The sequence below is a fragment of the Dermacentor silvarum genome, chromosome 3 (assembly GCF_013339745.2).
Source record: "Dermacentor silvarum isolate Dsil-2018 chromosome 3, BIME_Dsil_1.4, whole genome shotgun sequence".
NCBI classification, from domain to species: domain Eukaryota; kingdom Metazoa; phylum Arthropoda; class Arachnida; order Ixodida; family Ixodidae; genus Dermacentor; species Dermacentor silvarum.
The window spans coordinates 131,886,173-131,899,731 of NC_051156.1; positions in this window are offsets into that span (position 1 = coordinate 131,886,173).

Sequence of the window (13,559 nt, forward strand, 5' to 3'; positions counted from 1 at the left end):
AGCCATCCATTACCCCTGGTAAATGACGAAGGAAACAGCCTAGAAGACCAAGCTGATGCGCTTGGGGAATACTTCGAACGGGTGTCTAGCTCTGTGCATTATTCCCAATCATTCATCAGTTACAAAGAAATAGAAGAACATAAGGCACTTGACCGCAGATGCAAACAAAACGAACCATACAACAGTCCCTTCGACATCGCAGAACTGAAAGCTGCTTTGAACGCATGCAAAAGCTCCGCGCCGGGAGCTGACAGGATCATGTACGACATGCTCAAGTACTTACACACTGACACACAAATTACGCTCCTCGCACTTTTCAACACAATTTGGGCCGCCGGATACCTTCCAGCTAGGTGGAAGGAAGCTATCGTTGTCCCAATTTTGAAGCAGAAGAAAGACCCATCCTTGGTATCTAGTTACCGCCCAATAGCACTGACCAGCTGCCTATGTAAGCTGTTCGAAAAGATGATCAATCGCCGTCTGTTGCACTTTCTTGAATCCAAAAAGTTGCTCGACCCACATCAGTGTGGTTTCAGGGAAGGGCGGTCGACAACAGACCACCTCGTACGCGTCGAGGCTAACATTCGTGACGCATTTGCGCACCAACAGTACTTTTTGTCGGTGTTCCTCGACATGGAAAAAGCATACGACACCACTTGGCGCTACGGAATTCTGCGGGATCTGTCAGGAATGGGTATCCGTGGGAACATGTTAAACGTCATTGAAAGTTACCTAACAAATCGGACATTCCGTGTTCGAATTGGTAATGCTTTGTCCAGGTCATTTATCCAGGAAACTGGGGTACCGCAGGGTGGTGTAATCATTTGTACCCTTTTTATTATAAAAATGAACTCTTTGGGATCATCTATTCCGCAAAGTATTTTTTATTCTGCATATGTCGATGATGTGCAAATCGGATTTAAATCGTGTAACCTCGCCGTCTGCGAACGACATGTTCAGCTTTGCCTAAACAAAGTGTCCAAATGGGCTAACGAAAATGGATTTAAGTTAAATCCCCAGAAAAGCTCCTGTGTGCTCTTTACAAGAAAGAGGGGCCTCGTGCCTGAGCCCACTATCGAACTCCTTGGCCAACGCCTACCTCTAAACGCAGAGCACAAGTTTTTAGGTGTGATACTGGACACTAAACTATCCTTCCTTCCCCACATTAGGTACCTCAAAGTTAAATGCCTAAACACAATGAACATTCTCAAAATACTGTCACACACAACATGGGGCAGCGACAGAAAGTGCTTGTTGAACCTGTACAAGAGCCTAGTACGTTCACGCTTAGATTATGGTGCCGTGGTGTATCACTCTGCTGCGCCAACCGCATTAAGAATGCTGGATCCGATTCATCATTTAGGCATCCGATTGGCCACGGGCGCCTTCAGGACATGTCCCGTACAAAGTCTCTACGTTGAATCGAACGAATGGTCTCTTAATTTACAGAGGTCATACTCTAGTTTCACTTATTTTCTGAAAGTGCATTCGAACCCTGAACACCTATGTTACACGACCATAAACAATACCACATCTGCCACACTGTTTCGCAATCGACTTACAGCAAGAGAGCCCTTTTCGCTGCGTGTCAGAAAGCTAAGTAGTGAAATTGGCGTCCCATTGCTTGAACATCGCCTAATGCCACCAGCAAAGCTGCTACCTCCGTGGCAGTGGCGGGTGGTAGAATGTGACACATCTTTTATCGAGGTTACAAAACATGCTCCACAGACACACATTCACATGCACTTTTTAGAACTTCAGTCAAAGTACTGTTGCCCTGAATTTTACACGGATGCGGCAAAGTCACATGCCGGCGTATCTTGCGCAGCTTTGGGTCCTTCCTTCTCTGAGTCCGGCATTCTGCACCCTCAGACAAGTATTTTTACAGCAGAAACCTATGCAGTACTGACTGCAGTAAAACACATCAAGGAATCCGAACTACAAAAGACAATAATATTCACAGACTCCTTAAGTGTTGTAAAAGCTTTACTGTCTTTAAAGAAGCACAAGAATCCTGTTTTTATTGAGCTTTATTCACTATTGTGCACTATTTATTCATCCAATAAACATGTGATAGTATGCTGGGTTCCTGGGCATAGGGAAATAGAAGGTAATATGCTTGCCGACAAAATGGCTACATCAGTTGCATCGGACGCTGTTAATTCTACCATGACTGTCTCACCTGGAGATCTTAAACCTTTTGTACGCAAGAAGCTAAAAAACCATTGGCAACGTTTGTGGGAAGCTGAAACTAATAATAAGCTCTTCGTAATAAAACCACAGTTAGGCATGTGTACATCCACAACGAAAACACGGCACATCGATGTCCTGTTTTGTCGACTCAGAATAGGGCACACGTATGGTACCCACAATTATCTGCTGACTGGTGATGAGCCTCCAACCTGTGGCAAATGTGGTGAGAGGCTCACCGTCCTTCATGTTTTGCTTGAATGCCAGGAAGCAGAACTTCTACGTAGAAAGTATTTTTCTTCAGCTTACAGAGAGCATATTCCTCGCCATCCGGCAATGTTCCTTGGACCAGAGCCGTTTTTCGATAGCAAATCGGTTTTAAACTTTTTAAATGATTTTGCTCTATTGAAAGTGATAGGCACGAAACATTCGTAGCGCATCCTTTTTCAAGAGGCTGCTGCAGCGATAGGACCGTTTGTAACGCCCATGCTTCCATGCCCTTGCGTTTCAAGGGCCTTGGAAATGCAGTAGTGCTACAAACGACATATTGTAGTTCATTTTATCCCCCCTTGTCAATGTATTTCTTGTTTTAAAGTGCATTCATTGGTCATTATCATAATTTTATTACATGTGTTTACGGACTTTACTGCCACTGTTTTTAGGCCCCTCTACAGCCATGTCACGACCAACTACATAATTAATTACTTCATTGTTAACTCATTAACTGTGGCCTGGCGCTCTTTGGCCATACTTGGCCCTTGCGCCACAAAACACCAAATTCATCATCATCATGTCATGCTCAAGAGATGAGATAAAATTCGCTGAACTGTCGAAACTGATCAACAAGAAGAAAGTAAAGGGATATTTGAAATTATAATGTGGGAAAGATTGAGGAAGCAGTAAAGCATGAGCGCAGCATGAAATCAGCGAGAATAAGAATTGGTATAGGACAAAGCAAGATGTATGCACTGAAAGATAAGCAGGGTAATATCATCAGGAATTTCAATGACATAGTAAAAGCAGCGCAATAATTCTACACTGAGTTGTACAGTACCCAAAGCAGCCAGGCTATTTTCATTCCAAGTAGTGATGAACTGGATACAGAGGCTCCTTCTATAACTACCGATGAAGTTAGAAGGGCGTTGCAAGACATGACCTGGGTAAAAGCTGTTGGAGAAGATGGAATAACAGTAGATTTAGTAAAACACGGAGGATATATCATGCTTGAAAAGTTTTCGGCCCTTTATACGGAATGCCTTAAGACTTCAAGTGTACCAGAGAACTGTAAGAACGCCAACATTAAACTAATCCATAAGAAAGGGAGACGTTAGAGAATTGAAATTTATAGACCCATTAGCCTGCTTTTAGTACTGTATAAAATATTCCCCAAGATAATTTCCAATATAAACAGGGCAACACTTCACTACAGTCAACCAAGAGCACAGGCTGGCTTCAGGTAGGGATATTCTACGATGAATCATATCTATGTCATCAATCGTAATCGAGAAATAAGTGGAGTACATTGACCTCTCTATACCGCTCTCATACATATTAAAGGGCATTTGATTCAGTTGAGATCCAAGCAGTCATAGAGGTATTGCGTAATCAAAGAGTATAGGAGGCATACGTGAATATTTTGGGAAATATCTACAAAGATTTCACAGAAACGTTGGTTCTCCACAAGAAAAGTAGAAAGTTACCTATCAAGAAAGGGGTCAGGCAATGAGACACAATCTCTCCAATGCTGTTCATTGCATGCTTAGAAGTATTCAAGCTGTTAGACTGGGAAGGCATATGAGTGAGGATCAACGGCGAATATCTCAGCAACCTTCGGTTTGCAGATGGCGTGGTCCTATTCAGCAACCATGAACATGAATTATAACAAATGACTAAGGGCCGTAACAGACAACATCTTGGAGTGGGGTTGAAGATGAATATGCAGAAGACCAAGGTAATGCTCAATAGCTTGGCAAGAGCAGAAGAATTCAGGATCGCTAGTCAGCCTCTAGAGTCTGTAAAAGAGTACGTTTATCTAGGTCAATTACTCACAAGGGACCCTGATCATGAGAAGGAAACTTCCAGAAGGATAAAATTCGGTTTTCAATGAACACAATACTTTTTTAAGAGACTACAACACATCGAATGATATATCCCAAAGACTTCGTCTTAAAGGGGCCCTGACCACCCCTTGTGCTTAGTAAAAAAAAGCACATTCAGCGGGTTGCATATGCTGCTGTGCACATGTGTGCCAAATTTTGCACTCGCTTGAGGCTGGCAAGTGAAGCACGAATTTGGGTTTTTCTCAAACACTCTCTTTTGAAGAACAACGTTTTGCTCACTCTTTCTTGCAGGTACATTTCGTCATATACCAGATTTCCATAGATGGCTGCTGTTGGCCGATAGCTGACATCCATCAAGAAGGGTGTCTGAATCAGTGCATTTCACCCTATTCTTAGTGGGTGTACCTATACACGCCGCTTATAAACAGGCTGAAATAAGCGAAATTCTGCCTTGTGAATGTTGATAGGAATTGGGTACTTCCGTTAGTTCAACTATCGTACTATAGCCGACTATCATTTGATAATGCTTGGCCGCGCCCGCCCGCGTAGGAATGAAACTTTGGCCATACTGCTTATTATTTTCGTAGTGGTCGGGTCTAGCTAACTTATATTTGAACACTCTATTAGCCACTAACCATGCCAAAATTCAGGTCACACGAGACCTACGCTTGCCAACACGCACTCACTCTTGGCAGCTCCTCCCTAGACGCCTTGGTAGTCTTCGTTTCCTATTGAGATGTTGATGGCGCTTCAAAACACGCAATTTCCAAGCCGGTATATCAGTCGGTCAAGCTGGTTCAGCACGAAACTGGTTCGCGTGACATCAACTCTCAAAGCGGAGCACATGAGTGCGCGCGCGCACATCAGCCCCGTTGTGCACGTAATTAGCCACTTTAGCTGCATTTATCTGCGTCTGTAGCATAACCTAGACACCGCGGCCGCCGTCTACATATGAGTTCGCTGTGCTCCTGCGGCTAATGGAGAACCATAGCGGGCTCTCATTGGTATCTGTTGGTGACGCGACTCAACGTGCGAACGCCAACATCTGACGAACAGGTCGTCTGCTTCAGGAGTTGTACACCGTCGAGGTGTGTCGCCATCATGTTCGAAGCTCATTACATTAGGACACGGAGCAAGATGCACTAGATGCACGGAGCGCGGCATCCATTGCTTACACAATGTGCGCCCTGCCGACGTACACACCCGAGCGAACATGAATTTTAAGTTTGTTCTACCCTGGGCAGTTGTGTGGTTGTCGTAGAGATAAGTAAGAAAAGGCATGTTCCGATCATGTCACTCAGTGCGAGAATAGTCGCGCGCAGCTATCTAGGAGCAGAGCAAAGGAATGAGACGCCGTGAACTCAACTCTAAGCTTATGGATAGCCTCTGAGATTGGCGTCTAGTAAGCGCCAAATAAGAAGTAGTGGCCTCTATGTGAACGTGCACAATGAAATTTCAACTGCACGCCCCGGTTACGTAAACTAAACAGCGTCTTGTGGGCACTACCCCGTTCCGCCGTAACCTTTACTGTGCAAGGCACTGAAGAAGCACCGTGAGCACCGCGACGGGGTTTACAGCTGATGTTTGATTGCCAGTAATTCTTGTTCTGTTGAGCACATTGAAGTGCACTGTGCGCCAAAGTGCTTCGCAAGTAGTCTGTTTTAACATTAAATCTATTTCTCGACTGCAATAAGAGGTAGTTTAGAACCCCGTTAAAGTCCTATCTACAGATCCCAGAAAGATGATGCTCAGAAAAGGAATGAATGAATTCGGCAATTTTACGTGCCAAAACCACGATTTCATTATGATACACGCCGTAGTGGGAGACTCCGGATTAATTTTAACCACCAGAGGATCATTAACGTGCCCCCAAAGGAAGGAACTTGTGCATAATATATGTACCAGGGCTCTGTGTATGTAGCCTGCCTTCTCAGCCTACCTATGTCGACAGTAGGTGACATGACAACCAATGCAAAAAAATATCGATGATCATACCGCATTTATTAATAAACTGGAGCCCATCAGTATGTACAGTTGTGCATGATGTAACATTGTGCAATAACTGTGCAGCAAGTAATAAAACAGATATTTGACGTCGTTGCTGAGTGCTGCAATTTCCTGGATTTTAGGACGACATTTCTTATAACGCCCGTAGCATAAGGTATTGCAAAGGCGTCGCCTGTGTTCAGCGAGGAGGGCAGGTGAGACTGTAAGGAGGCTGAAACTGTATGCTGCCAGATGTTTCTCTCGGAAACTGTATGCTGCCAGATGTTTCTCTCGGAAACTATAGTGCTAAACGGATGTTCAGGCTGATGAGTGTTCACTGAGAAAAATTCCTGTAGCTGAAAACCCATTGCTTTTTTAAAACGCTTGAAAAGACTTCCTAAGATCCAGCCCAAATGATTAAAAAAACGTGGTCTAAACGAGTCATGAGATGTTTGCGAAGCTGCCGAAATCTTCCAGAAAAGAAAGCGAATGTGTTCAAAAATGTGAAAACGGAAGCTTAGTGGTGACGCCTAACACACACAGACTCACACATGGGCTTAAAAATTTAGCAGGTTCGTATGGGCCTTATGTGACCTTTTCTGCTTTTTGTCCAAATAAGTGCCATTTTCCCGCCTGTTCAAAGGCGAGCATGGGGAAAGTACTTATATTACGTGGTATTGTGGAAGGTCCAGCATGTTAAGTACGTCTCCTGCAAGCTGTGTATGTCTTTCGACAATGTACATAGGATAGACAGGCTGAGGCATCGATGTTAGGCTATAGGAGAGCACACTTTTGTGGCCTAACGAAAATACTATAATTATGCGCATTTACCCACATATTACCTTGTTTTAAGGTGCACGTCAGAGTTTGCCCACATTGTCGTATTTTTCAAACAAAGGGATCAGAATTCAAGTTAAGCAGTCGAAGTTCCCGCATCTCACGCAGAACTTCCGAATGCGTTAGTAAGGCTTTTCGGTATCAATCACGCAAAATGGCCTGTCATACCTAGATTGCTCGTTGTGCGGACGGCACACATTGTTTTTCTTTACCTATGTAAATTATCATGATTTGATGCGTTTCTTTGACTCTGGCTACGCTGTGCAATCTCCAGATAGCTAGCGCACAAATCTGCTCCACGGTCAAATATTTCTAGTTCTAAGCAGCAGTGTGATAACAGCAAGCCAACTGCTACCTTATCATTTTCATATGTTAATGTTCGAAGCGTGCTTGCTAAAGTCACCGATCTGTGCTCAGACCTAGAAAACAACGATAGTGATAATTTAGCACTAACGGAAGCATGGCTTAGCCCTGACATTACTGAAGCAGAAATTATGCCGTACTGTAGCGATTACACTATATGCCGGAATGACAGAATAAGCAAAAGGGGTCGAGGAGTGTTGCTTGCAACGAAATCGCATTTTACGTCCTTTCTCGTACATATTCCTACCCCGCTAGAAATACTGTGGATTTCAGTGACTTTACTGTCGGTAATTCATTCTTCGGTGTATGCTACAGGCCACCAGAAGGCCCTGGCACATTTATTTTGACTAGTATGACAACATAGGTTTAATAAAGAATAAGTTTCCGAAGGCGCACATTATTTTAACTGCTTATTTTAACTTCCCAGACATAGACTAGCAACGCCTAACCAGTAAATCGCATAACTCTAATAAGTTGATTGAATTAATTCTTGATTTCTCTCTTGTTCAGCTAATAAACCAACCCACAAGGAGAGATGATACTTTGGATCCTATTCTAACTACCGCTCCCGAAATTGCAAACACCATTGCGTGCACTCAAGGGTTCAGTGATTACAAGCTTAACCAATTAACAGTTCATGAATCTTCTCATTCGCGTCACGTGATACGTAAGCATATCTTAAATTCTCAAAAATCCTACTTCTACTCTATAAACCGAGAATTACAGCCCTTTTTTATCCAATTACTCATTACTTTCTCGCATAGGACAGTGAATGATAATTGGTGCTTATACAGGGACAAAATCCTAGAACTAATATTTATTCTTTCCATCACAGTGTGTCGAAACCTTGGTTTTACAGGACCCTTCGCAATTTAAGGAATAAAAATAAACGCCTTTTCTGAGCAGCTAAAACATTGGGGACGCCAGTTGCATGGTAAGACATATCATTGCCGAAAAAGCCTACTGTAGCGCCGTCCGAAAGGCAAAAAGAAAAGTGTTTACGCAAGACCTGCAATCACTGCTTAAAAATAACCACAGAAAGTTTTGGAAACTTATCTCCCCGTGTATATAGTACTACCTCTAGTATATAACTGCAAGACGATTCTGACATCGCCGTCAATCGAGAGGACTGCGCAAATATTTTTAACAATCACTTTTCCGCTATGTTTACCCAGGAGGATCATTCCAACGTGCTTTCACCGACAGAGGTAGATTACCCGTTTATGGAGCCAATCACCATAACCCTGACGGTATTTCCAGATTAATTACCACTCTTAAGGTATCCACGTCCGCTGCTGTAGATTGTATCAACTCTATGATTTTGAAGCACACTTTCATTCCTTATACTGCTATGCTTAGCCACATTTCTCAACAATCATTGTCGTCAAGCGAGGTACCGTATGATTGGAAGCTAGGTGCAGTAATTCCTGCATTTATATCCGGTAAGAAAAGTTCTATTAACAACTAGCGTCCTATATCTCTAACAAGTGTCCCTGGTAAACTACTTGAGCACAATTGTATCTAACATTGCACAACACTTACAAAACAACGGTTTGTTCTTTCCTAACCAGCACGGATTTAGATAAGGTCTTTCGTGTCAGACACAATTACTCGAGTTTACTAATGACCTTCACAGAAGCATGGATGATAAGTCCCAGACTGACTCTGTATTCATAGATTTTTTGAAGGCCTTTGACAGCCTTCTGCACGGTTATCTGTTTGCCAGCCTATCTTGCCTTAACCTCGACTCCCTTACCGTCTTTTGGCTTCGTAACTTCTTCGCAATCTGTAAACAGTTCACAGTCATTGACAACTACTCTTCTGATATGTTTTAAAAAATTGGGTTTTCTCATGCCAAAACCACCATCTGATTATGAGGCACGCCGTAGGGGAGGTCTCCTAATTTGGCCACCTGGTTTTTTTAACGTGCACCTTAATTTAAGTACACGGCTGTTTTCGGCATTTCGCCCACATTGAAATGCAGCCGCCGTGGCCGGGATTCGATCCCGAGACCTCGTGCTTAGCAGCCCAACACCATAGCCTGTAAGCAGCCACGGCAGGTTCTGATATGTCTAATGTTACGTGCTGTGTACCTAAGGCTAGTGTGCTGCGTCCACTTTTATTTATTATTGTGATAAACGATCTTCCTTCCGGTATTTCATCGACAATTTCGTTTTATGCGGATGACTGCGTTGTATACCAAAAAATTCATGCTCATTATGACCACATCACTCTTCAACAAGACCTTGATCGTATCTTCCATTGGTGTTACTGACGGAAAATGACTTTAAATACAGAAAAATGCAAGTTGATTAGATTTATTCGTAAACGTATGAATTCTTTACTTAACGTCACGCTTAACAACCGTTCTCTTTCCAGCCAATCCTCGTGTAAGAATCTAGGCGTCCATCTTATACCAACTCTTCCACGGTCTACTCTTATCACCACAATTACAGCAAAAGCATCACGCACACTCGGCTATCTGAAGCGTAATCTTTACGATGCTCCTCAAACTACTCGCAAGCTAGCATATCAAACATTCGTCCACCCTCAACTTGAAAATGCTGCGCCCACTTGGTCACCTTACGAAAATTATCTAATTAATGACCTTGAAGCCATTCAGAACGGAGCCGCTCGTTACATCGTCAGAGATTATAGCATAAATTCTAGCGTAACAAGCATCAATATAGCACTAGCACTCCGCTTTCAGAAAAGTTCCCAGTGAGCATTCGTTTTCCTTAACTTCAACTCGTCCATTCCGTTCATCAAGACGTGTGCCAAATGAACATAGGTTTGAACGCCTCTTTGGAAAAACTAACGCGTTTAATTCATCCGCCCTGCCCCAGGCTATTAAATATTGGAATGGACTTCCTGACACAACAGTTAATACTGGTAATGCCGTGATTTTTAGGCCGTGATGTGAACAGGTAAGTTCACATCCCGTGATGTGAGCAGGTGTTTTCACATTTTAAATGTTGATTGATTACGCGAATAAGTCATGTGAACGTGTTTTAAATTTAATTACCAGTAGAATTAGAATTTTTTTACTCCAGCCTCAATTGTTTTAACTGGAGGTCCCCTTTATCGCTGACAATTGTACAAGTTCCATTTTGGTGAGTTTATTGCTAACGAGATTTTTGCTCATTTTTATTGTTTAACCTGTGGGCGTTTATTATGCGCATCTTCCTCATCCGTATGTTATCATCATCATCCTGACAATTTTACCTATCCTTATCTTCTCCTGTATATGTGATCATCATCATCGCCTATGTGCTGCGCTTGTTCGCTGACGAGCTCCCGGGTCTAATAAACGTCGTCCCAACCGAGACGTCACAAGTGGTGGAGTGTGCTCTTCGGTCCTACGTCCTCTGGCCGTCCGGTCTGCCTCCTGGAGCTTCGTTCAGGTCGCCGCTTGCGCCCACCGTCAGCTAGCATGCCGCAGGACGTGCAGCCTGGCGCCCGTATTGCCACCATTCCGACATCGCAAGTGCCTCCTTCCTTTATCATCAACAGCCCCCAGCGTGAACCCCATCTCTTCGCTGGTCTTCGGGGAGAGGATGTCGAAGACTAGCTGGACGATTATGAGCGAGTCAGTTCCGCCAATCACTGGGATGATGTTCACAAACTCCGCCATGTCTCCTTTTATCGGTCTGGTGTGACGAAGACGTGGCTCTTTAACCACGAGACCGACTTGACTGACTGGACTCTCTTCAAGCACGAGCTTCGAGAAGTGTTCGGCACACCGGCCGTTCGGTCTAATCTCGCCAACAAAAGCCTCGACGCTCGCAAACAGCACCTGGACGAGTCGTACACCTCCTACATAGAGGACGTACTTGCACTCTGCCGACGTGTCAATTCTTCAATGTTGGAGTCGGACAGGATACGCCACATTCGCAAAGGCATTGGAACTCTTGCCTTCAATGCCCTTGCCACTAAAGGGCCGTTTAAGGGCCGTTTATAGTCCGACGTAACGTGAGCGCGCGCACGCTACGTCACGTTGGCGAAAACGACCCCCTCTATAGTCGGGCGCACTGGCGCAGCCAACGTAAAGGCCCGTTTATAGTCCGACGTTTCCGGCGGGCGGGCCAGCGTCGTTTGCGGCCGGTCACGCTACGCCGGTTACGTTGCGCCAGCCGAAAGGCTATCTCCTCTATACTCCGACGCGCGCGCCGGTGGCTGTTATCTTCGGAGCATGCGCAGAACGATGCCAAGCCCGCGCGCACTTTGAACGGCTGTTTGCGACCGTCGGCGAAGCAAGGGCGAAGCGGCGTGGGCGCCTTTATTTCTGCGCGCGAAATGCATTGTGGGTCGGCGCAGTCGGCGCGACCAACGCGAAATGGTCAGGAGACAATTCGGCGCCGGGCACGTCGGGGCGCGCCGAAGCCGCCGGTTACGTTGGCTGCGCCAGTGCGCCCGACTATAGAGGGGGTCGTTTTCGCCAACGTGACATAGCGTGACTGGCCGCAAACGACGCTGGCCCTCGCGCCGGTAACGTCGGACTATAAAGGCCCGTTTATAATCCGACGTTATCGGCGCGCGGGCCAGCGTCGTTTGCGGCCAGCCACGCTACGCCGGTTGCGCTGCGTCAGCCGAAACGCCATCTCCTCTATACTGCGACGCGCGCGCCGTCAGCTGTTATCTTCCGAGCATGCGCAGAAGGATCCCAAGCCCGCGCGCCACTTTAAACCATCGGCGAAGCGGCGTGGGTGCCTTCATTTCTTTGTGCGAAATGCATTGTGGGTCGGCGCAGTCAGCGCGACCAACGCGCGAATGGGTCAGGAGCCAATTCAGCGCAGGGCCCGTCGGCGCGCGTCCGAAGCCGCCGGTTACGTTGGTTGCGTGCGTTTTCGCCAACGTGACGTAGCGTGCGCGCGCTCACGTTACGTCGGACTATGAGCGGCCCTTAAACAACAGTCCGGCTACCGTCGCTGACGTCGTCGCCACTTGTCAGCGCCTCGATGAGCTCGAGTCTGTCCGCCTACAGCCCGACATTGACGATGCCCATTCTACGGTGAACCACGATCTACGTAAACTGATACGCACGCTCATACGCGAAGAGTTGCAATCGATGGGTTCACCCTCACCTTCGACGTGTCCCAGCCAACCTTTTGGTGCGTCATTTCGTGAAGTTATCAGGGAAGAACTGGCATCCTTGACCTGCGCTGTGCCAGTACAAGCTTCTGTCCCTCATGGATTACTGACTACCGCAATACCGACATACGCGCAAGTTACTGCCAAGCCTCTCGGCCACGTCACTTCTCCGTTGCCGCTACCAACTTACGCGTTGGTTGCTGCAGCGCCCACGGTTCACTTCCCGTCATCACCGCCAGAGCCTTCATTGGCCCATCTTACCTCACTGTCACACGGTACAGCGAACACCCACTACTACCTGCCTTAGCGTCCGTCTCGTCCTACGTGCTATTATTGCGGCTATCGCAGCCACATATGTTTTTGCCGCAAGCTCCAGCACGACGAGTGTCGGGGCTACGATATGTGTCAGCGCGATTTTTATAGTGGCGCCTCTTACCAAGGGCGGCGTTACTCTTTACATTCGCCGCGCTCTCCATCTCCGGCTGCATCACATGAAGCACGAGGCGCTTACCGTTCAGCCAGCCGTTGTTCTCCATCGCCCTTCCGCCGCTCATGGTCACCACTTCGGCCTGCCTCACTACCTCTACCGTAGTTCGCGCGGAAAACTAAGCGATGCAGTTTCCGGAGGAAAAACTGCATACACACACAAGACTGAAATTCCTCCAGCGCGGCCATCCAATATGATTCGTGTGTATGTTGAAGGGGTGCCCGTAGATGCTCTAATGGATACTGGTGCGGCTTTGTCTGTTATGAAGGCTCATTTGTGTTCCCGTCTAAAGAAAGTTATGACGCCTTACGATGGTCCCACGCTGGTTGCAGCCGAAGGGAACAATTCTGCCTTCAGCCTTTTGTACTGCGCGTGTACTTATCGATGACATTCTCCATCAGATACAGTTTGCTGTGCTATACCCGTGCTCTCACCAGCTGATTTCGGGATGGGGTTTTCTATCTTCTGATTCTGCTGCTATTTGTTGTGGGCAGCGTCTGGTACACCTTGCCGACACCGAACACTGGCTTGGCGAAGAAACCCAC